Here is a 27,500-nt window from a genome sequence, read left to right on the forward strand (position 1 = left end):
TGTGCTAACCATTCTTTTCTACTCTAGACACAAGGCCAAAAAATGTTGGGGTGGGGACCAGTCGATTAGATCAACCTCAGTATGCAACTGGTACTTAATTTATCGACATCGATAGAATGAAAGGTAAGGTCGACCTGGGTTGAATTTGAACTCAGAACGTAAAGACAGACGAAATACCGCTACGTATCTCCTCCGACGTGGTAACAATTCTGCCAGCTCGCTGTCCATGTAGGGAACATGATATTGGTTTCAAATTTTGGCACAAGGCCAGAAATTTGGGGAGAGTGTTTAGTCGATTACATTGGTCCCAATGTTCAATTGGTACCTGTTTTATCGACTGCAGAAATATGAAATGCATGTCGACCTCGTTGGTATTTGAACACAGAACGTAAATACGGACGAAATGCTGCTAAGCATTTTGCCCGGCGTGTTAACGATTATGCCAGCTCACCGTTCTTTTAGAGAACATAATATTGATGTGCACATACCCAGGGTGGGTGGGCGTCAATTCGATTACCTCGAACTCTGTTCTCAACTGGTACTTATTTTATCGACTCCGATAATACCTCCGCACAATATGAACTTAGAAGGTAAAAGACGTACAAAACTGCGCTAAACCTTTTGCCTAGCGTCCTAGCGGTTTTGTCAGCTCACCGCTTTAATTATAGAATATAATATTAACAATTAAATAATGTGCCTTCAGAGACACAGCCAATAACAAATTATAAAATTTCAAATTTCTGTCCCTCGCAAATGAGCTTAGAAGTTGCAATATTTCATGATTATATTCTTCACAGTAGTTGTTAAACGAGTCCTGAAGATCATCGATGTTACGATGCTTATATCTATTCATGTGTAGCAAGGCTATTAAGAAGAAACTGGAGTGACTTATAACCACATTAATCCGACTTCAAGCTTTGAATTAAGCAAATCTTTAAGATATTTCACTTAGTGCACTTAGAAATTATTGCCGAAATGTTGGCTAAGTTTTAAGGATTCACATAAAAAGCTTGCACTAGGTAGACATGACAAGTTTTAAACTACACTGAATTTTTAAAAGGATAAACGGATTTTAAAAGGATAAACGGATTTTAAAGGCGCTTTTCGGTTTGAATTTGCCATTCAGTACTCTGCGATCATATGCAGTCAAATGCATACGTTCCTTTTATCATTTCGGACTCCATTACTGGACCCGTGGTGTCGGTTTTTATCCTCTCGTTCATTCTCTGTTTTACGCTCTTTCTTTCTATCGCCATCTCTGTCTGTCTCTCTCTCTCTCTCTCTCTCTCTCTCTCTCACACACACACACACACACACACTCACACACGCTCTTTATACATATATATATATATATATATATATATATATATATATATATATATATATATATATATATATATATACCTACATACATATGTATCTGTCTCTCTCTCTCTCTCTCTCTCTCTCTCTCTCTCTCTCTCTATATATATATATATATATATATATATATATATATATATATATATATTTACATATATATGCATACATTTATATACATACATGCACACATACATACATGCATACATACATACATGCATACATACATAGATGCATGCATACACACATACATACATACATAAATACATACATACATACATACCTACATACATACATACATATATCCATATATACATATATCCGTTTTATTTTCTTCTAGGGGAAATTAAGTTTGCTAAAATTCATCTATATTTGAAAAGCTCAAGCCCCGCCTAATGTTATGACGTAATACTACGAATCTCACAAGCACTTGCTGTTTCCTCTAAACAGTAACGCGTAGCGTATTATAAGCTCATTACTTCTACATCACTATAATCATTGTTAATATTATTATTATCATTATTATTATTATTATTATTATTATTATTATTATTATTATTATTATTATTATTATTATTATTATTATTATTATTATTGTTCAGTAGTTTTATTTTTATAACGTGATTTCACTTCACTACCGATCGCAGCTCTGTGCGCCTTGGGTATGTGCTGTGGTTTGCTGTGGTGCTCTTATGTTTATTGTATTGAAAGTGTTTTGCGTAGAATGTGTGCAGTACCCAGTAGTGCAATTTTCTGTATGTTATATATATTTGTAAGTCCTGGTGTTTTTGTTATGTATTTGTCTGAATATTTTTGTATTATTATTTTAATATTATTATTATTATTATTATTATTATTATCATTATTATTATTGCCTTTGCACAGCGTCTAATGCTGGAGATGTACTACGGCGTCAGCTGTTCACCACCAGTGAGCTAAAGTAACACCTCTCATTTTTCGACAATCTTCCGGAGTGTTCGAGTGGTTCCAAGCAGTGCTGTTTTCTGCAAGTGCTCCACCCTTATTTCAGCCCCTATTTGTTCCATATACTTCTCAAGATTTTTACTCAGTGTTCCCAGTACTCCGACAATTATTGGTACTACAACCACCTTTTTCATCGACCACAACTGCTTTACCTCCCAAGCGAACCTGTCATATCTATCGACTTTTCTTTCGTCCTTATCGCATACCTTGTTGTCAGCTGGGCACGTTATATCTATTGTACAGCATAGTTTGCTTTCTCTCTCAAGACTACGGTCTTTAGTCGAGCAAATCGACGACAGGACTAATTTTTGGAAGCTTAGCACTTATTTATCTTCTCTTTACGACGTGCTGCTAAGTTACGGAGACGTAAACGCAGCAACATCGGTTGTCAAAGCGATGGTGGGGGCCAAAAACAGAATACAATATATGCATATATATATATATATATATATATGTATATGTATATATATATATATATATATATATATATATATATATATATATATATATATATATATATATATATATATATATATATATATATATATATATATATATATATATATATATATATATATATATATATATATATATATATATATATATATATATATATATATATATATATATATATATATATATATATATATATATATATATATAGTGGCTGTGTGGTAATTATAGCATACGTTGCTGGTGATGTAGACGATATCCACTGTATCAAAATTGCATGTTTGGTCAACAAAGTTTCGATGTTTCACGACCAACCGTGATCGCTTACCAAACCGAACTAAGGGTGTTGTAGTTTCCCGTGAGCACAGTGTAACTGTCTCTTACGCCGTTCATATAAATGAGTACAGCCTCAGCTCATCACCAAAAAGTGTATGTGTGTAACATTCATTTTCCTTTCATCTGAAGATCCTATCATATGGACTTTGAAGGCCCCCAACACCGCTGAGAGTGGCTTAACATCTACGAAAATGTTTACAGGTAAGCTGAAATATGTCTGATGATACTTTAATTCATGTAGCGACTATAATATCAACTTCAGTTCTTATCGTGATCTATATAATCCATGTTTCTCTCACTCGCTTAATGTAAGAGATAATACCAAATTTCAAGGTATTGTGACTTTATTATCTGTAAATGCGAAACACCTATAGAAAGGTGTAATAAATAGACGCATGGCTCAAACAAGTTAATCGATAAACTGCCTGGAACATTTCGTAAGTTGCTTTAGGGTTCTTCCCCAGTGTAACACAAAGACTTATCAGATAGTAGACCGCCACATTGTCTCTATGTCCCCATTGCATTCTGTAAACCAATCAACATTGACCAGTGATGTTTCGTAGGATGATTTCAAATTGCTGTTACGTAAGAGTAATTGGCAAAGAGGAATGAATATTCCATAAATTAAATATTAATATTACCATTCCCATTCTGAATTAACACATTGTCAATTACTATTTGGAGACTTAATTCATACAAATTCATATAAAATCCTCCTATAAGGCACTGACGACATATTATAATTTATATCCATAATTGTTACAAGTGTAATTAATAATATAACTGTCAGGGAAATGAAGTTTTCATTACAAGCCCTACTCAATTAACCGAAAATTGACCCTGCAAATTATCTAACCTCACGTTTTATGACACAATATCTGCTAATGATACCTCTCGTTTCAGTGTTCATATAGGACTAATTACATTCATATTAAAGCATATCCTTTGGAAGATGCTTTGGAAGATGCTTTAAAACATATTATGATGTATGTCTTATCAAGAAAGTAATCTCACGTTAATGAGACGACATCTGGGAAAAATCCATGCATGTACTCAGTTTTTGAAAAACATAGGCTGTTAATTACATTATGTAACAGTAGCAAATGTTTTGGAAAATACTTTCTTCTGGTTTAATGAAACACAGGCAAACACGCACGTACACACATGCTCACAAACACACAACAACACCAACCACAACGGGTGAAGTGGATTAATAAATCTGGGCAGATATTTAAAAAGTATTCAGTCTTAAGCGAACTGGTTTATCTAAATCAAAAACTTAGATAAAAAAAATATTCGTTGCTAATGTGTGGTGAAATCAGGTAATGATGCAATTTTCTCCACTCCTCATGTTATTTATATACGCGTACACACATACAGACATACATTTGTGTGTGTGTGTGTGTCTGTGTGTGTGTGTATGCGTGTGTGTGTGTGTGTGTGTGTGTGTGTGTGTGTGTGTGTGTGTGTGCGTGTGTGTGTGTGTTTGTGCGTGTATACTCTCAAGCACTCCCGCAATGAATCATTATAGCTAATGTACATAAAATTACTTCTCATCGATCATTGCTTCACTCCTGCACAAAAGATGAATTCGTAAAGTCTAAATAAATAACAATATACTGTTAATAAGAGGCTACATTATAGAATACTTTACGCACAAAATAACAATACCTAGTAAAGTTATCGACAAAACAACTATAAAGGGAAAACGTTTACGTTTCAATGTATAAACTTAATGCTCTAACTCCAACAGCTCATATCGTTTTACCTTCAATAAAACTGTCATGCGCAATGCAAATACCACAAATGCATTAACAGAAACAGAATCAATAAATGTCATTATACGACAATGAACATTTCACAGGCACTCACATTCTTCTACACTATAGAGACTTATTAATTCTAACACTCATAACTTGACTTAATCTCTGCAACTTGAGTTGCAGAAATAGAGAAAACTGACCCGTAGTATTAAGTGTCTCCCAAAAGATATAACAGCCCACAATACACACGAATACTTATGTATATCAGAATTACATCTCACTAATTCGAGAGTAGCTTCACTGAATAAACACGAATTTACATCGAATGACCGGTAGGTGTTCATCCAACCTGCATTTAGGACATTAAAATAAAAATAAAATGCATGAGCTAAACAATATTATATGCCCAAATCATATTCCGAGACTGATCGAATCTTAAACATCATCCTGTAACTGGAAGTATGCTTCACAAAAATCATAGCTCAAAAAGCACTCAGGGAAAAAAAAAACATATTTTAATAAAAAGGCAATATATACCTTATAAAAATTTCAATTATCAATATTGATTCCAAATTTTAGTAGAAGGCCAGAAATACGAGTGGCGAGATAACTGTGTTACATCGAACCCGGTATTGAACGCGTACCTATTTTATCGACCCTCAACTGATGAAGAGCAAGGTCCACTTCGGCTGAATTTGAACTCAGAAGGTAAAGATGTACGAAATACCACAAATAATGTTTTCCCAGTTTCTTAACGCTTCTCAAAGCGTATCGCTATGTTTGAACTATTAATATTAGGCTGAGAGAAAGGCAGCAATTTCGGGAGGACAGTAACTCGATTACATCGACCCCAGTTTTCGGCTGGTATTTAGTTTATCGGCCCCAAAATGATGGAAGAGGCATTTAATCTAACAAAGTAATGACAGACGAAGCAACACCGCTCAGCATATACATATATATATACAAATTAAAAGGGTAAAGGATTATCAATTTATTAATTAATAAATCAATTAACAATTAATAATTTTTACCAAGCCTATCGGTATGAAAGCACCATAATTGGTGGAGAACTTATTTAAAAGCTCATATATATTTATAAATATAATTAAGGGATCGGGATTCTCAGCTTTTTTAGCTGCTATTTCTGAACTTCGGTATATGGTGAAGCAAACATATATATATATATATATATATATATATATATATAAAATATACAAGAAATGAGGGCAGGGAATCGTCAATTAATAATAGAATTAACAATTAACAATTTTGCCAAGTAGTTCAGTATGAAATAAACCTTTATCGGTAAGACCATTTATCATCATAAATATAAGGGATTAGCAATTGAGTTGCTTCTCCAACATACTGAAAATTCAGAAACAGCAGTCAAAGAACTACTGATTCTAAACTACAAATTTTTCTCTAAAATGGATGGCGATATTTATGGCACACATAGAACAAAAAACCGGAGGGAAAGCACAAACAAAACAAGCCTTTAGTTAATTGGGTACGAATCGTTTCATGGTTAAGCGAACGAAAACTTCACTATTCCAATCTTCAGCCCAAATATTCTGATAAATTTGAAAGTGTCTCTAAAAAAATTCACGGTAATCCTTGGCCATCCATTTTAGAGAAAAATTTGTAGTTTAGAATCAGTAGTTCTTTGACTGCTGTTTCTGAATTTTCAGTATGTTGGAGAAGCAACTCAATTGCTAATCCCTTATATTTATGATGATATATATATATATATATATATATATATATATATATATATATACGTATATGTCCGATTTGTTAGTTTCATGATGGATGGTTTAGTAATGAATTATTACTTAAAGCAGTATGAAACAGTGTGTGAATGTGTGCTCGCGGTATTCTACCATTCACCAATTTTTTCTGGTCCATTTACTTTTGACTCTTTTTATCATTTTTGGAATATATTCAAATTTTGGAAAAGCACATCGATCTCAATTCCGTAATTTGCGCACATTCACATGTAAGCATATGATTATAAAATTTGTAACAGCAGGTGAAGTATTCTATATCTATCCTATTAAAGCAGTTTGTATTCAGATTGTAGTGCGTATGCATTTGTGTGTGTACGTGCGTGCGTGTTTGTGTGTGCGTGTGTATGTGTGTGTGTATTATTTTATCTTTTATATATATATATATATATATATATATATATATATATATGTGTGTGTGTGTGTGTGTGTGTGTGTGTGTGTGTTGTTTCACTCGAGCTACGGATAAGTAAATCTTTGAACATAAGCTTACACATTTTTATTACATATCAACAATGCTAATATGCATCTGAGCGTGCGGGCAAACTCGCGTGCGGGTGTGAATGTGTGTGTTTGTCTGCGCATGTGCGTGTGTGCGCGCCTGCATGTTACTTGAGTGTGGGTTTGTGTGCGTTTGCCGAAATATTGTATAGCATAAGGAATGTATCAATTATGGAGATGAAATAGGGAGCAGTATTGTTCAAACTTTAGATAAATGACTTGCTTTTGTAAATATTGGAAATATATTGTAGGATATTAGTGTATCCTTTGAAATAGATTATGGTTCTGCTTAAATGAATTAACGGTGCTGGCGAAACGCAATTATATTTGTGTTATAGGTCATATCACCATTTTAATTGATTACACCACATAGCATAAACCTTCAGTTAAGGGCCGTGGTAATTAATTACGCAAAGTTAATTGCACATGAATTGAAAGGGAAATTTCTTGGGCATAAAATTTCATACAATATATACTAGGTATCGAACAAACATATCCATGCTTTATTATAACACCGAGATTTTATCTTTCAAATCACATGAACATGGTTTCCATTTGGTAAAACATCGGAAATATATAGTGTTATGTACAAATGATTTTGTTATTATTGGTGTCCATATTAAGGAAATGTCTAGCCTAAATTAAGATTTAGTAAAAAGGCTGTTCATTTTCTAAAGATTTAATGGATGCTTAAAAATTATCAATGCATAGACACAGTATGACATCATATTCACCAGAAACAAACAGAAAATATTAATAGAATCATGTTCAACAGTTCTTGATTACTAATATATTTTAAGGTAGCTTCACCTGAGACATATAAAAATATATTCGTAATTTAAAAACATGTAGGATCATAACAATACAGCTTTTCTCTTTTTATCCTTTACTGGTTTCAGTCATTAGACTGTAGACATGCTGGAGCACTGCCTTAAGGAATTTTAGTCGAATGGATTGTCCCCCACCCACACACCAAGGATGTATTTAAAACCTATTACCTATTCTACCGCGGTTTCTTTTCCAGAACCGCTAATGCTGGTGCTGACTGCAAATTATCGCACAGAACACAACCCAACACGATCTATCTCACAACCGTGTTTACAATCGTAAGTACAATCTCTCTCTCTCTCTCTCTCTCTCTCTCTCTCTCTCTCTCTATATATATATATATATATATATATATATATATATATATATATATATATATATATATATATATATATATATATATATATAGGTTCCTGGACGACTGGAATGAAAACTCTGGAATGAAAACACAGATGAACTCTTGAATTTCAAAAGTCTATTGAACAGTGTCAACCCAAACATACAGTTCACAATGGAGTACAACCAAAAGGAGCTCCCATTCTTGGATATCCTAATTAAAAAAGTAAACCTAAAAATAGAAACGGACATATTTTACAAAACCACAGACGCCAAACAATATCTACTATTTCATTCATGCCACCCAAGACACACCAAGACAATCATCCCCTTCAACCTTGCAAGAAGAATATGCACAATAGTGTCAGAAGAAAATACTAGAGACTACAGACTACAAGAACTCAAAAACACACTAATTGACAGACACTACCCAGTTCAACTCATAGAGGAAGGAATCAGACGTGCATCACAAATTAACATAGAAAACTTAAGAAAAGTTAAACACAGCAACACACATTCCCCGAAAATACTACCGTACATATCCACATACAACCCCAGAAACAAAGAAGCCTTCACCATCATCACCCAAAACATACCGATGCTACATAGGGACCCCAAATTGAAGGAAATTTTACACACACACAAAATCATCAAAAGCCACAAACAACCAAAATCACTGAAAAAGATCCTCACAAAGGCAAAATTACTTTCCGAAACAACAGATGCGAAAGTAAACAAATGTGGTCGACCAAATTGTGCAACATGCCCAAACATTCTAGAAGGTTCAGAATTCCTCTTCAAAGAGGGACACAAATTCAAAGTTAAATCTAACTTTACTTGTGCCTCAGAAAATCTTATTTATGTAATAAGATGTTCGGGCTGCCACGAGAATTACATAGGGTCTACAGGGTTATCGGTCAGACGTAGATGCACTCTGCACCGCCAGCAGATTGCACACCCAGAATACCGAATGACACCTTTTAGTGATCATATTGAAAAATGCGCAAAACAAATGCTACCACAATTTATAATCTTTCCTTTTTATCAATGTGCCATTAAAACACCAACACAGATTAGATTAAACAAGGAAACCTTTTTCATTCAAAAATACAAACCCACACTTAACCATTGCTAACACATTTAAATAAGGAAATTCATCACCCCACTGGGAAAAAAAGGGGGGGGGGAATATAGAACAAAACCATGGTAAATTAATCAAATTCTACCACCTCCCAGATTTCGATTATCTCCCCTATACCGGAAGAAATCCCTAATTAACTCCCCCTATCTAGAACTCTTCTTTCTCAGACTGGAACGAACACGACACAATGAAGTAGAGAAATTTGAAAAGACAACACGAAACCGGTTATTTCTCAAAATACAATGTTTATATACCAAAAAGATTTTATAACATTTTTCTAACATGTTTCTTACATTTTTCTGACATAATTTAAATATATACTCTAACCATGTAACACAAGCCTTCTGTAGTTTTTTCACTCTTATTATCTTTATATATATATATATATATATATATATATATATATATATATATATATATATATATATATATATATATATATGACGGGCCTATTTAGTATCTGGTCCATTCACAAGATTTGGGTCGGCCCGATGCTATAGTAGAAGACACCTCTCCGCAGTTACACGTTGAGGGCCTGAACCCAGAATCATATGGTTGGGAAACAAACTTCTTACGATGCACCCACTCAAGGATATTTTACATTCAGTAGATCTAATTTTCAGTGTACAATCTTATAGTTGTTATAATGTCATGGTGCAACGTTTGAAAGGAACACTGAGTTTCATTACGTTATATTTCCCATAGTTAAGTTTAAAATGTTATACACCTGGTTCTGCAAACCATGCCCGCTTTAAATGAATAATGAACAATTGATTGTTAGCAAATTGAATCAACATCAAATGAGAAGAGATAATCGCAAACATTAAAAAAAATCTTCCAAATGTCATATGCCATTTTGGAAAGGAGAATCAGATTGTCTGGAGATAACATAACCGCTCTCATAACAGCAGCTCTGCTACATTGTTTCCAGCAGGTGGAGCATTTAGAAATGCGCAAGAAAAAAATGATAAAGCCTAGAAGATATTAATGGCCTAGGTAATTTGCATAAATGAAAGGAAAACGCAGTTAAAGAAATAATTTATATTCGACGTATACGCCTCAGAATTTGCTGATATCTGACAAGATGGACTACACATTATAAGAGAAACTACTGACACCAAACTCTTCAAAGTCTTTGAAGAGTTTGATATTTGCTAGGTAGTTGAGTGTATGTGCGTGTGTGTGCGCATGTGTGTGTAGGTGTATAATCTATCACTTATTTCTGCACCACGATATTTTAGGTAATTTGAAATGTTAATTTCCATATTTATTAAATATATTTCTAATAATACCATTTCCACACATCCATTATTGTATTATTTATGGATATATTCTAGCAAAATCTACGCCCATATCATCTGAACATGAGATTGCGTTGTATATTTTTTTCTGGCTTCTTTCTTGTATGCCTGTTTATACAAATTTATATTTCTCTGTTTATGAAAAGACGTCTATTTCTGGCAGTTCTAAATATATACCAATGTGTTTGCGTCTGTGCGTGTGTCTGATTATGTTTGTTTCTGTGTGTATGTGTGCGTGTGCACTACTTATATAGGTTTAATTTCAAATACCTCTTCCTTGGTGAAAGCAATTGTGTACACTATATCAGACTTTGTTTCTTCCAACTTCATCCTGGCATAAACATTCTTCATTCTTTTTAACATTTACATATATATATATATATATATATATATATATATATATATATATATATATATATATAACATATATATAACATGCTTGGCCATTGATATATTCTTAAATAAAGTTAATTATTTATAATATATTTTGTGCGTAATGTTTCTACATTACTCTCTACTTATTTAGATTTTACTATCTGGTTATTTTGCCGTGGTTCGAAATTACCAGTCTTTTCACATCAAAGCTGTGCATGGCATTTGAATCTAAAACTTGAATATGTAGATAGAAGTGAAAGCATTTCTATTGCCAGTTGGGATTCATGCTAGCCCCGAGGTAATGTCATGTTTGATTTCTATCTATAGGAATATTTCCCCTGACGAGGCGAATGCGTCGCTTAAGTGGTTCCTAACGCCGAAGTTGCGATAGAAAATTAACCAATTATTTTCAAGTTGTGGATTCTATTTGCCATGTCGCCCGAAGACAGTTTCTATCGTGAGGAGAAATATGAGTGATATATTGGCTGCTATTTTTAACATGTAAAGGTTTTTTAACCCTCTTAATTATAATTGTGACTTGTTCATAATTACTCACCCCGAAACCTGCGTGCGGACTCTCACACTATCACTCCTATATATGTAAGTACACACAAACACACATATATACACAATTCTCTACCCACACACATAATTGTATACATACGCACCCATGCTGAAATAAGTGTAGGTAGAAGACTTCTCAAGGCAACTGGAAACCCATGCATCTTAACGAAAGTATTATCTGTCTGAGTTCCGTATTATCCATTGAGTATTATCGATTAAGTACCGCAATAAACAAACTTGCAACACGACAGTAAACATGTGTTCATCGTAATGGTACTTACTTTGATGAATAAAATTTCCGCATTATTAAATATATTGTGATGAATTTCATGCTTCAAAACGTTGCTTATTTTTCCCTGAGCCTGATACACACACACACACACACACACACAAACATATATATATGGCAATTAAGCGGATAAATAAATTAGACACATTAAATATTTTAAATATATTTGATGTATTTAATATATTTAATATATGTGATGTGTCTAATTTGTTTATTCGCATAAGTGAGTCGATACCCACTCAACTCGATCCTTGTTATAGCCTTCTTTTTCTCTGTTGAATCGATCCCTTTTATACACATTGGAGTCAAAATTGAATATTATATGTGTGTGTGTGTGTGTATGTATTTATACGTGTGTGTGCATAAATACGTTTACGTATTTATGCATACATATATATCTACATAAATACATATACGTTTATATATTTCACACCTACATATATATATATGTATATATATGTATATGTATATATATATATATATATATATATATATATATATATATATATATATATATATATATATATATATATATATAGGAAAATGAAAAAAAGCCAGAATGCTGAACTGGAAGCATAATTTAATAAAGATTTTTTCTAACCGGTTTTCATTGCGATGAAGCAAATTATCAAGAAGAAGGAGAATGAAAATGTTTTTTTACAAAGAAGTACAAAAAAGTACAAGATGAAGAAAATAATATATAAAACAATAATATATAAAAAAAATAAATATACCCATACATTATATTGTCTTTGAGCTTTTGTAGTTCAATAGTAGTTCATGTATAAATTGGTAGGAAAAATAAGGATGCATGAGAGTTGAGAGTTTTGTTAGGTTTAAAAAAAGGGTTAAAAGTTTGTGTTAAGCAGGAAATGTGGTGTCAAAACAGGAAGTGTGTGTAAGGGGAGACAAGTGTTTTTAGTTAAAGTTATGAACTCTTTTTTTTTCCAACAGGAAGTTTGTGTGTTAAGAAATGGTTGGAATTTCTCTATGAAAAGATTCTCCTTGTTTATTCTTTCTTGTGTGGAGATTCTGTCTTTACATTGATAGAAAGGGAATATAATGAATTTAGAGTTTTTGTTTCTGGCGCAAGAGTCTATGTGGCCACTGAGTGGAATTTGGCGGTATTGAGGGAGGTTTATTTGTTCCTTATGGACAGCTACTCTTCTACGTAATGGGAGGCTCGTCTGTCCGATATAGAAGTTTTGGAAACCTGCGGAAGTAAGGACATAAATGAGGTTACCCGAGGAACAAGAGAAATTGGTTTTAATTTTAAACTTTGTTCCTCGTTTGAAGGTAAATTCAGAGCCTTCAAGTAGGTAGGGGCAGGTGCCACAATTAGGGCGTGCACATTTTTTAACTGATGGTGGTGGAAGTGGTGTATGTAGTTTGGAATTGGTTAATAATGTTTTCAAAAATTTGTGTTGCCTTTTGCATTTAAGGACTTTGTGTGTATCAATGATATTGTTCATTTTCGGGTCTGTGGTGTGTAAGGGGAGGTTTTGTTTAATTGTGGTGAATGCTTCGATGTTATTGGGGTTATGGGTGGAGATGTATGGAAGTATTTTGGGGTTGGGTGTGTTATTATGTTGGTTGTTTTTTAGTGTGTTTTTGTCAAGTTCCTTGGCACGTTTTATTCCAAGATCTATGAGTGTGGAGGGATATTGGCGTTGTAGCAGTGTTTTTTTGAGATCTTGTAAGCGTATTTCTCGAGTGGTTGGTTCAGAGACAATGGTGCAAATCCTTTTAGCTAAATTAAAGGGGATATTTATCTTGGTGTGTTTTGGGTGGCATGAGCTAAAAAGGAGGTATTGTTGTGAGTCTGTAGGTTTGTGGTAGATGTCGGTTGTGATTTGGTTATTAGGTGTTTTTATGATTAACATATCAAGAAAAGGGAGATGGTGTTTGCTGAATTCCATAGTGAATTGAATGTTGGGATGTATGTTATTAAGAATGGATTTGAATTCTAGAAGTTTTTCATAGGATTCATTCCATATGATGAAACGATCATCCAAATATCTTTTCCAGTTATCCATTAAAAAAGATGTGGAAAAGGTGTCCAAATTTCTGACGTGAGGTTTCATATAGTGTTAATTCAAAAAAAAAACCATTATGAGGTTCGCAAGGACTGGTGCAGCTTTAGTACCCATCGCGATACCACATTTTTGGCGAAAGTATGTGTCTGCAAACAGGAAGTAATTGTTGGTCAGAATGAACTTAAGTGATTCTATGATGAAAGTAGTGTTGATGCGATTAGGAAATGTTTCTGGGTGTTTGTGCAGCCAGAATTTAATTGACTCAATCGCATATTCATGAGGGATATTTGTATAAAGGTTGACCACGTCAAAGCGCACCGACACACACGCACACACTCACACACACACTCACACACACACACACTCACACACACACACACGCACACACACACACACTCACCCCCCACACACACGCATATATATATATATATATATATATATATATATATATATATATATATATATATATATATATATATATATATATATATATATATACATATATATATATATATATACACTGTGAGAAAGATAGGGAGTTATGCTTTTATATATACTGTATATGTGCGTATTTTCGTTTTCATGTGTGCGCGTGTATGTGTGCGTGTATGTGTGTGCGCGCACCTGTAATTAATATTTGCTTCAGGCAGAGAAAGGAGTTCATTTTCAATTTAAATTTTTTACAAAATTCACTCTGACCTTACAATTTGTGAATACGATAACATCCATAATTTTAATACATTTCATTAATTCATTCTACATTATTTCATTCAAGAATCCCTTGCTGTATATGGAGGAATATTTTTCTGTATATCATATATTTGTTGACTTTATTTCCGTAATCCTTCATTTCATATGTAATTACATACTTCCTTTTTCTTTGGTTTTATTAGCAATTTCTTTTAAACTATAGTTTCATAATTGTAAACGAGAGAAATATTACACAAAGTAGGATAAATTTAGATGAAATTGATCCGATTTCTTTTATATTTCCGATATAAGGATGAAGAATTTACAAAAATGAAATATAGAATTAGATAAAATAAAAATCTTTCTATGAACGACAACAATGGAGGCATTATCTTCACTATTTGGATAAGAACTTATTCGCTCAGTCGCTCTTACTGTCCGTCTTTCTCTCCACCCTTCTTCTCTCTCTCTCTCTCTCTCTCTCTCTCTCTCTCTCTCTCTCTCTCTCTCTCTCTTTCTCTCTCTCTCTCTCTCTCTGTCTCTCTCTCTCTCTCTCTCTCTCTATGTCTCTCTCTCTCTCTCAGATTATAATTCTGCAGTGAATGTAACATTTTATCAAATTTGAATCAACTTCAGATTTCATCTGAGCAGTTGTTGCCGGAAGCTAAAATAATGGTATTCACTAGAAACATATTTGTGTCAAAATTAAGTTCGGCGATTTCCCTGATGTTAAAATGCGATAGGAAAATTTTGAACAAACCTTTTTTTTTTTTTCTTTGTATTTGATTCATGTGTTCTGTATTCAGTTGTTTTCATTATAGGAGTGAATCTAACAAGATGCCATAATGACTGCCACAGGATTCTATCACCCGATTCCACCTCTACCACATACTTTGGGGGGGGGGGTTGTTATCTCAGTGCATGAGATAAAAGGAGTGATAATTTAAATAGCTGTTTACAACATACAGAATTATCAGAAAGTAAAAAAGAAAAAAAAAATTGAAAAATAATTTGGGGAAAAACAACATGCGCATAACATAAATGTATCACTAAATAAAACGCATTTATTTCCATTGTAGCATATCATTTCTTGAAAATGTAAGATATTTTTTAGTAAATTCTATAGAAGTTGTTAAGGTAAAAGTAAGCACATGCAATCATTTGTGTAATTTTGAAAACAATATGATTGTTCTTAAGTCTCTGCATTCAGTTCATTGGAAGCAGGGAGATATCGACTAATTCTGGAAGAATATCTAAACGGTATTACCCAAAATTTGGCGAATATCCAATTATATAAAGCCAGGAAAGATACTTCTGCAAGTAATAAAACAGTGATGTGACCTGCGGGTCAAGGTTTTGAATGAATATTGCTCCCTGCACCATCGCATCAATGCGCTCTAACAATTCGTCCAGTTTGTAAGACAATTTCAAGCTATCTCACGGAATGTTTTGTATTTAGATTTATGAATGAAATTTTACAGGATAATATACAGAGTATGAACAAAGAAAACATAATTCTATGTATACATTCATAGTCTGTAAAACAATTTACATAATAAGGAAATATTTCTTCCTGTTTTATTTGGAATGCGAGAACGCTAAAGCAGTGTGCGTATTGGTTGACACTCGTTTGAATTTTCATATTTCGCGAGGATCTGTTGAAGTGGTAACATCAGTAAAAATAACACTAATATAACGATATCTGTTTGGAATCGGTTTCATCCTGTTAAAGAAGTTGGTGCTGCGTGGTTATATTGTACAATTCCTGATTTTAGTTTGGTGGATTCATAACGTGGATACATACAAGTCCATAACGTGGCAAATGGCCAGACCGAGTGACACGTTATGAACTTGTATAGTGCTCATTTTTAACGCTCCACTAAGCTATTCAGCTATGATGAGAAAATATTCTGCTCGCTCTACTCTTTGTCCCGCCAGGTGGTATATCCGTAATGTTCATTTGGGTAGGGGTTGAGACAGTCAAAGTAGTTTCCGTGTCTTTTGAGGAATGAAAAGTATTCTAAAACAATTAACTGAGATATACCACATGCTACTACAATTCACTTGCTCGTAAAGCACGGTTTCTACGCTGTTCTGAGAATAAATTATATTTTTTGTAGGTAATGCTTGGTTTTGTAAACAGTTAAGCTAGGACTTCAGAAATATTTGGTAGTTATTTGTAGCTTATCAAATGATTACGTACAACATTTCTCATTGTCATTGTAATCCTCTGGAGATTTGACTGTTATCATTACTAGCAATAAAAAAATAGTACAACATAATTTGCACGAATATAGATTTAACAGTGCAAACTGCATCATGCATTATAATTCACATCAGTTAGTGTGCGTTGTATTATTAGCAAGGGACTTCATTTTTTGTTATTTTTTGAGAATATGTGAATCAGAAGGAAAGAGACTACACCAAATACAATGTAGAGTGATATCTTTTTTAATTGACAAACATTAGTTTACTTTAGCAATTATTATCCATTTGTACATTATATATTTTTCGTTCATCCTTTAAACAATACAAGCTTTCATTCTCGCATAAATGTTTGCGCAACACTACATATGATACAATTGTAATCACATAATATAATATCTAGAGGTCTAGAATCATATCCGTCATCTCAGAAATCCCACAAAAGTATTTAATCAAGTATATATTCTTTCTGAATGGTCACAGTCTAATTTTAATAACCAAAGTGTAGATTTCATTCAGAGTTAAAAAAAAAAAAAACAATGTTAAGTGAAGATAACATAATTTATAGATTGTGCCAAAAAAAAAAAAATAATAATGGCTTGTTGAAATAAATTTCATTGAGTCGATTCGCTTTCTACTTCACTAATAAGATTGCTAAAATATCGTCTGCTATATAATTACACTTAACGTAATTCTTATAACATTTGCATACGACTGTGGTATGTTGTGTGTGTCTAGTTTTCAATTCAATTTCGTATTGTAAGCATATGCTGCAACAGTAATCAGAGCACGTTAGTTTCTCGCTTATAAGTTTTATGTCTAAAATCACTGAAATGATCTATATTTTTTTCCCCTATGGCTGCCAAATCTATGATTAACATATTATTAAGTGTGATTTATTGTTTTATCGAGCAGAATTCTACATCTTTCATTTTCATCGTAAAAACATCCGCCAATTATGTGCATTCCGTAAAATATCATATATATATATATATATATATGTGTGTGTGTATGTGTGTGTGTGTGTGTGTGTGTGTGTGTGTGTGTGTGTGTGTGTGTGTGTGTTCAGCGCGCATGTACGCATGTATGTACGTATTATGTACGTATGCATGCGTGCATATATGTAAATATATTTGTATGAATTTATATATGAATGCATGGGAGAGCTTATGCAATTGCGAATGTGTATGATTTATTTGACAGTTATTTACTGTTAAATTTTAAATTTACTAAAGTGTACACAAACCGTAGAAATAATTAGATCCGTGACCAATTATTATTTCTGCAATAAATTAAGATTAGGTAATATACTTCAGTTGGCATATACTGCTTATTTTCCTACGTTGTCTACAACGGAACACATAAAAATCTATGTGCCTATATACTCATTAATGCCTACGTGATTCACATAGCCTATAACATATATCGTATGCTCAAATGTATTATACAGAATATCAGGGAAAATGTCAAGTTTCAACCAAGAATATGGTATTATAAATGACAACTTTACTACATTTTTTCATGCTTCCAGTTACACTGATTATTATTGGAGTGACATTTGTAATACCGCTAGATCTCTTCTGAGGGTGTTTCGAGGTACATCAGTATCATCATAATAAGATCATAGTACAAGGGTTTTCGGTAGTCTGTTACGTTTTCTCTTTGTTAAAATTGGCTACACTTTTATTTATGTATTTGGTTGTTTATTATTGTTTCTGTTTTGGTATTTGTTATAATGCTCGAGATTTTAATAAGGTAAAACATTATTTTATTGTAAGCAGACGATGCCTGTAATAATTGAAATATTTAGGGCTGCAAGCTGGCAGCATGGTTAGGACGGCGGGCGAAATGCTTAGCGGTATTTCGTCTGTCGTTAGGTTCTGAGTTCAAAACCCATCGAGGTCGACTTTACCTTTCATTCTTTCAGTGTCAATTAAATAAGTACCAGTTATGCACTGCGGTCGATGTAATCGACTTAATCCCTTTGTCTGTCCTTGTTTGTCCCTTGTGTGTTTAGCACCTGTGGGCAATACGTAAATAAATAATTGAAATATTTTTGTTGCGTAATTCGTGTATAGACGAAGAGTGATGAATTTGTGTTCAGACTTAAGGATGATGTTGATAATTGACATTATGGGACTAAATCAACATATACATTTTTCTGGTACTAATTTTATGTTGCTCCTCCGATGAAAGTGCTCACTGTTATGGTTGTTGTTTGATAGCCAAGCTTTAGTTTATTACTGACAAATTAGATATATGTAGCATTATCTTCCTCAAAATCCAGGAAATGTACGCTTGCACCAGATGAAAGGAGGTATACAAGATTATAACAATCAGGAACTATATAAGAGTTCAGAAAGCCTTCCAGCTGTAGTTCTGTTATTACGAATCAGATGCACGCATTATCGACTGCGTAACAGAACAAAATATCTCTGACACATAAATCATTCCAGTAATATTCGGTACAACCATGAGCATAATTAGATGTATCAGATTAGTGTTTGTCCTTCATGATAACATTTTCTGCATGGGCACGCGATTTTTACTTGGAATATATTGTATAAATATGTAATAGACAACATACGAGGTATTGATGTTAATGAGCAAATACAGAATGGCTTTAGGCTTTCATCCGTATCGCATATAGCACGAGAATCGAAACAAACGTATCTTAAACTGTCTTTGTCTTTTCTCATCGATTCTGATCATAGTTACTACGAATCATTGAAAAGGTGCCAGGTGAATGCACAGTTGCTGATCATCCATAATAACGTCTCTAATTTGCGTTCGAGAATAAAATATAGGTTGAAAGTATCTTTTGTGAAAGTCATTGTTGCCTTATAAATAGTGGCCGTATAGTCGTAGTGGCGATAGAAACGAATTTACGCTTATTATGCATTGGTAATGGCATTCCCTTTCTTACTTCTCATTGATTTCATTTGTTACACCTGTTGCGCACTATCTTAATGTATAATTGAACTGGAGGTGTTCTGGAGAAATTACTAAATACCGCACAATACTTCTATTCGGAAAAGCAATAATCAATTATATTATTGAATATGCGTCATTTTATATATTGAATTTTATATATCACTCCAAAAGGTGTGCTTTATAATTCCTGGCAGCTTATTTTTCTCAAACATTTTTCGTATCAAAACATTTGCCAACTTTGAAATTCTACAAAGTGATTAAGTGACTTCCATTTTGATAATTCTATTATATCAGAAACTGTATTTCGAATATGCATACAAACAGCAGAATACAAAGTTCAAGATCGGCATCGAGAATTCGACGAAAACATCCACCTGGTTTCATATCGTAAGAATACTTCAAAATATACTTTAATCGATAGACTATAGTTGTGCATTTCATGAAATCATGTCGGCAAAACTCTTTATAGCGCTAACGTCGGCAAACACGAGAAATGTCGATGCGAATTTCAAAGATTATTTCAAGTATAGTATATAATTGTTGGAGTTGTGCCGTCTATAAAGGATCCATCTTGAATAAAATGCAGTGCATAAAACTTGGATAGGCAAAACGTATCCATGATGAATCGGATATACATGTACAGACACACACATACACATGTATTATATGTGTATATAAGTATATATTCATATGTATATATGTTTGTATATATATATTTACATATACACGTATATGTAAATGCATATATATATGTATATATATGTATATGTGTATATATGTGTGCATGTATATGCATATATGTGTGTGTGTATATCTATGTATGTTTACATATGTACACACACACACATATATATATATATATATATATATATATATATATATATATATATATATATATATATATATATATATATATATATATATATATACATATATATACATATATATATGTATTGTTATTGATTTTCATGTACATATATATATATATATATATATATATAAATATATATACATATATATACATATATATGTATTGTTATTGATTTTCATGTACATATATATATATATATATATATATATATATATATATATATATATATATATATATATATATATATATATATACATGTGTGATTGCCTTTGTAGTAGCATGTAAATGCCTGGTAACATTGGAGTCTACATTTCTGTATACGTTCCTTGAAACTCAAATCTACTTCATTCTTCTTTAACTATTTCCTATGTAATATATTCCTTACAATAGATCTTTGCTTATATTTGAGGATAGCACACTCCTACTACTACCCTGATATCATTTACCCCTTTCCAGTAAAAATAGAATTAATTACTGTATATCAAAAAATATATCTCGATATTTCACTCGCGCTCTCTGTTCTACATCCGGATGCAAACTTTTTCAATATAATCTTCAGACAGTCCTCCATATTTTTGTCGCTTCTTCGTATCCATACATTTTCTTTATCTCTTTTCACGCACTCTATCAAATAATTATTAATTTACCATACATCAATAACATATAGATTCGTTTCTATTCCGTTCATATATCAACTAATACGCTCTCAAAACATCTATTGATGTTAGATCCGAATTTTCACTGGTAATTTCCAATGTGAAAAACCGAACTTTCTCTGCGTACTTACAGATCAAATGCGTCAAGTCATTACTATATATATATATATATATATATATATATATATATATATATATATATATATATATATATATATATATATATATATATATATATATATATATATAGGAGATGTATGTATATATGCATATATATATATATATATATATATATATATATATATATATATATATATATATATATATATATATATATATATATATATATGTATATATATATATATATATATATATATATATATATATATATATATATATATATATATATATATATATATATATACGAATGGATAAGCCTGCATAATCAAGTATATAACAATATATACATGTATATTATATATACACACACATATATATTTATATATATATACATACGTACTTATGTGTGTATCTACATATATACTTATATATGTGCATACATATGTATATGTATTATATTTATATACATATATATATATATATATATATGTGTGTGTGTGTGTGTGTGTGTGTGTGTGTGTGTGTGTGTATGCATATACACGAATGCATGCACATATACATACATTTGCTTTATTTTATACAGATAGACGTCTAACTACGATGCAACACACCTGACGACAAATACATTTTAACAATGATATCTCGCATCAAAGAAAACTATTACTGAAAGTTAATTACATCCTAACAGGGAAAATGGTTTCTTATATTTTAAATAACGTATCTCACATATGCATACAGGAATCTGGTGGTAAGTTAATGCATGTGTGTGTGTGAGTGCGGTCCTTAGCGTATGTGAATTTGTAAGTTTAAAGACGATTACACCTATAACATTCTGTAGGAATTTTGCATTCAAAAACGCTGTACACAGAGTAGACAGAAACAGTCCTATGGCAAAAAGGTACTGTCCTGAATATATACACGCACACACGAGCGACAATTCTGCTCAATGTGACATGTGTGTATATGCATATAAACTCATCACTTATTTGTGTGCATTATGATATATATAAGTATATGTATGTATATATATATATATATATATATATATATATATATATATATATATATATATATATATATATATATATATATATATATATATATATATATATATATATATATATATATATATATATATATATATATATATATATATTTATATATATATATATATATATATATATATATATATATATATATATATATATATATATATATATATATTTATATATATATATATACACATATAGATACATATACATATATATACGTATATATATATATATATATTTACACATACATACACACATGTATATACACACACACACATACACACACATACATATATTTTATTATATATATATATATATATATATATATATATATATATATATATATATATATATACACATATATATATATGTGTGTGTGTGTGTGTGTGTGTGTGTATACAGTGTGCGGTGAATAAATTGCAGTCTACATTACGTGAAAAAGTAAATAACAATGACATCTCATTTTAACAAATATATTTACCAAAATTACATAAAAATATCTTGGAATTCCAAAGAGTAAGTTTATTCAATAAAAGTACCATAGACTTCAATCATGGGCTCTTAACAGCTTTGGAATCTCCTGCAACCTCTTCTTGACGGTCTCCTTTAAGTTGCTGAACGTTGCCATAATTCTCGCCTTCAGTTCATCTTTGCTGTTCCATGGTGCTTTTTGAGTCTCTCACTCAACTCCTCCGCACACATAGCAATCAAGGGGGTTCCAGACTGTGGACTTAGGTGAACAGATGTTAAGAATGATGTGGTCACAGAAATTGTCTGATAGACCCGGTCAGATTCTCATGTTTGAGTAGCATACTGCAAAGTCCTGTTGCTAGATATAGGGTCTGCCAGCAGACTCAGGGAAGCACTGCCTCCTACATGCACTTGATGTAGGGCTCCGTGTTAACTGTGAGGCCCTGTGATCAATACAAACACCATGATGTTGACTAAAGTTTTGATTTTTATCACTCTCGAGACATGTTTTTGGGACACCGCAAAGACGACAAAGAGGAAAAAAACGTTAAGTGAATGTAAGCATCTCAAGTTATATACATTATTTTTATTGAAAAACATTAAAAAGTCTTACAACTGTTTCTGGCATATCGCAGAGTATGGGATATTCTGCCACCAGAAAATGAGTAGGGTATAGATTAATGAAATGACGACACAGGGGAGGGGAGTAAAGGAATAAAGACGCAAATCTCTGATTATACATATATATATAGATGTATGTATATGCCTATATGTATATATATATACATATATGCATACATATATATGTGTATATATGTATATATGTATATATATAATTATATATATATATATATATATATATATATATATATATATATATATATATATATATATATATATATATATATATATATATATATATAAATATGAATATGTATGTACATATGTATGCATGTATAATTCTATATATGTGTGTGTGTGTGTGTATGCGTTGATCCCACGAACTTCGCTTGACTGAAATGACTGAAACAAATAAATGAATAAAAGTATATATCCATTAGAGGTTATAGTTACTGGTGTGTGGGTCCGCATAGACTTACATCGGCCGAGACAAGTGTATAATTGTGTGTGTGTGCATGTGTGTGTGTGTGTGATTGTGTGTATGCGCGTGGATATAGATACGTATATGCGTATATGAAGTCGTGGATGTGTATATAGTAATGTGTAAACGGATTCTCATTATTTCCAAATAGAAGAATACTTCCAAGTGTTTCGTTGCCTGGCATTGAGTAACAAATACAGCAGTGGCTACACATGCACAGACACAGTCATACTTACATAAATACATACGTACATACCTGCTTATATGTATACATATATATATGTATATGTATACATATATATATATGTTTGGTTACATGTATATATGAATTTAGCTATCTATTTATCTATCTCCGTTTCTCTCTCTCTGTCTAACTACATATATATATATATATATATATATATATATATATATATATATATATATATATATATATATATATATATATATATATACATATATATATATATATATATATATATATATATATATATATATATATATATATGTATATATATATATATATATATATATATATATATATACATATATATATATATATATATATATATATATATATATATATATATATATATATATATATATATATATATATATACATACATATATATATATACGTATATATAAATCTATATATATATACGCATATGTATATAGATATATGTATGTGTGTGCATGTATATACATATATATATATCGATACATACATTATATTATACACACAGACACACGCACACAGACATAAACACAGACATACACAGACGCATAAAAGCGTCAGCACATAGACCCAATCGACTCATAACCATTGATAAGACCCATCAATTTATTTTCAATTTTTCTTTTTCAAGTAATCTAATGAAATCTTAGAATGTAGAATGTTTATCTTTTTTTTAAGTTTTATCTAATCACATTCCTTTTACATCATTCAATCGTAAACACATCATCTGAAATTGTTTGCATAGCAGTTTAACACAATAATTCAGTTCGCGATGAAAGGAACGTATCCTAGATCTCCCTTCGTATAACGATTTCTTTCTAAACTGAAGGTTGTTGTTTCTGGAATTACAGAACTGTAATCGTTCCATTTATGGTAATTATATTACGTATATACCTGGTGCAATACTTAGCGTACGAGTGAGGACAATATTAGACGCACACTTACCTCGAAGTTTTTATATACATACATACATACATACAAACATATATATATATATATATATATATATATATATATATATATATATATATATATATATATATATATATCGTACATTGACATGCATAATGTAGCCACACAAAATCGAGAGGTCACACGCTGAAACACCCGGACACGCACGACTGCACAGCCATGCACAGACGCATTTTCCAATGTGTGTTTATGTATATATATATATATATATATATATATATATATATATATATATATATATATATATATATCTTATGATATTTACTTTACTTTATATTATACTCATTTATTGTGCTTTTAATATTAATTTTTCTATATGTGATAGTGGATTTTCATCGATGAGTTCTTGAAAATTGGTTATTTTCCCTAAAACTATATATATATATATATATATATATATATGAAAGAAGGTTTGAAAATGCAATTTTAAAGATGTTTATTCACTTGACGATTTCACTTTTTTTAGAAAAAGATTGTCAAAAGTACAATGTAAATCTTTGTATAAGCTTGGTTGTCACAAAATATTAAAATACATATATACGTTATTTGATAATCATAAGCACATTTTTAAAACAGTCTAAGTATTAGAATACATATATAAAAATAAATATATATATTCTTCGATAATAATAAGAAAAATGTTAAAAACAGTTTAAGTATTAAACTACATATATACATTCTTTGATAATAATAAGAAGAATTTGTTTAAAACAGTTTAAAAGAGAGTATTCAACAGAAAGTGTTTGGTAGTCTATATATACTCTGGCGATATATTTAAGAATTTACAAAAAATTGGAGAGAAACTGACCTGTCTTTTTAACATGTTTTCTCTTTTGTGTGTAGCTACGGTCAGAGGAGAGGTTAGAGATGGAGGTAGATTCATCTGCTATTATTATTATTATTATTATTATTATTATTATTATTATTATTATTATTATTATTATTATTATTATTATTATTGTCATTACTATTTCAATCGTTGTTGTTATTCATCCTATCTGTAAAAGTGGTTGAATTTGCGGTAGTGGTATTCTGGTTAGTCGTAGTAGAATTGGTAGGGTTTCCGTTGTGGTCTAACGTATTGTGTTCGATATTGGGGCTATGTATATGTTGGACGCTCGTGGATTTAGAGTTGTTACAATGTAAGTTTTGATAATAGAGAGAATTTTTCATATCCTAGAAACAGCTGTAAGTTTACCTTTCTCTTTATAAATGTCATTAAAAGTACACAGAGCCTTGGCTTTGTTGTCTCATTTTATTTAACATGCACATGCTCTTACAAGACCCATGTTAGGCTCCTCACTCGTATCATTATCGAACCGAGAGTTTAACTACGGTCCTTCCATAGCACTTACATACCGTGCACTGCCACATTGGGTCTCCTGGATACCAATACTTCTTATACACACACACAAACACACACACAGACACACGCATACACACACACATATATAGATTTATATATATTTCTGTGTGAGTTACAGGTTGGGAAACCAACCAACTAAGGGATAGTACTTATCCAATATACTGCTTGTAGTGCGCCCACTTATTCATACTCAAGTGGTAGTTATTGCGTAGCAATCTCGCAATTGAGTTTCATATATGGGCGCTGGTAAAAAGTGGTGTAACCTTAATTTATACGGCAAATAAGAAAATGGAGAAGATACACAATCGACTTACATCAGCCGGTAGATATTCTAATATATCTATTTATTCAAAAGTATTAGAAGAATACATACACATGTAATAACTCGGTGTTACACACATATGTACTAGTCTTCTAATACTTTGGAATAAATAGACTTACTAGAACGTCTACCGGCTGATGTATGTCGTTTTTGTATCCTCTCCTTTTTCTTATTTGCCTTATATATATACACAGACACACACACGCGCGCACACACACACACACACACATATACATATATATATATATATATATATATATATATATACACACACACACACACACACACACGCACACACACATATATATATATATATACATATATATATATATTATACATACACGCATACATATCGTAAGGGAATTATACTGAAAAGAGTACACACATTTCCAAGACAATGGAAAATATTTTCTGTTAGTGTAATAGGTTAATATATTTTATTATATTTCCC

The sequence above is a fragment of the Octopus bimaculoides genome, chromosome 8 (assembly GCF_046866305.1).
Source record: "Octopus bimaculoides isolate indiv1 chromosome 8, ASM4686630v1, whole genome shotgun sequence".
Lineage (NCBI taxonomy): Eukaryota > Metazoa > Mollusca > Cephalopoda > Octopoda > Octopodidae > Octopus > Octopus bimaculoides.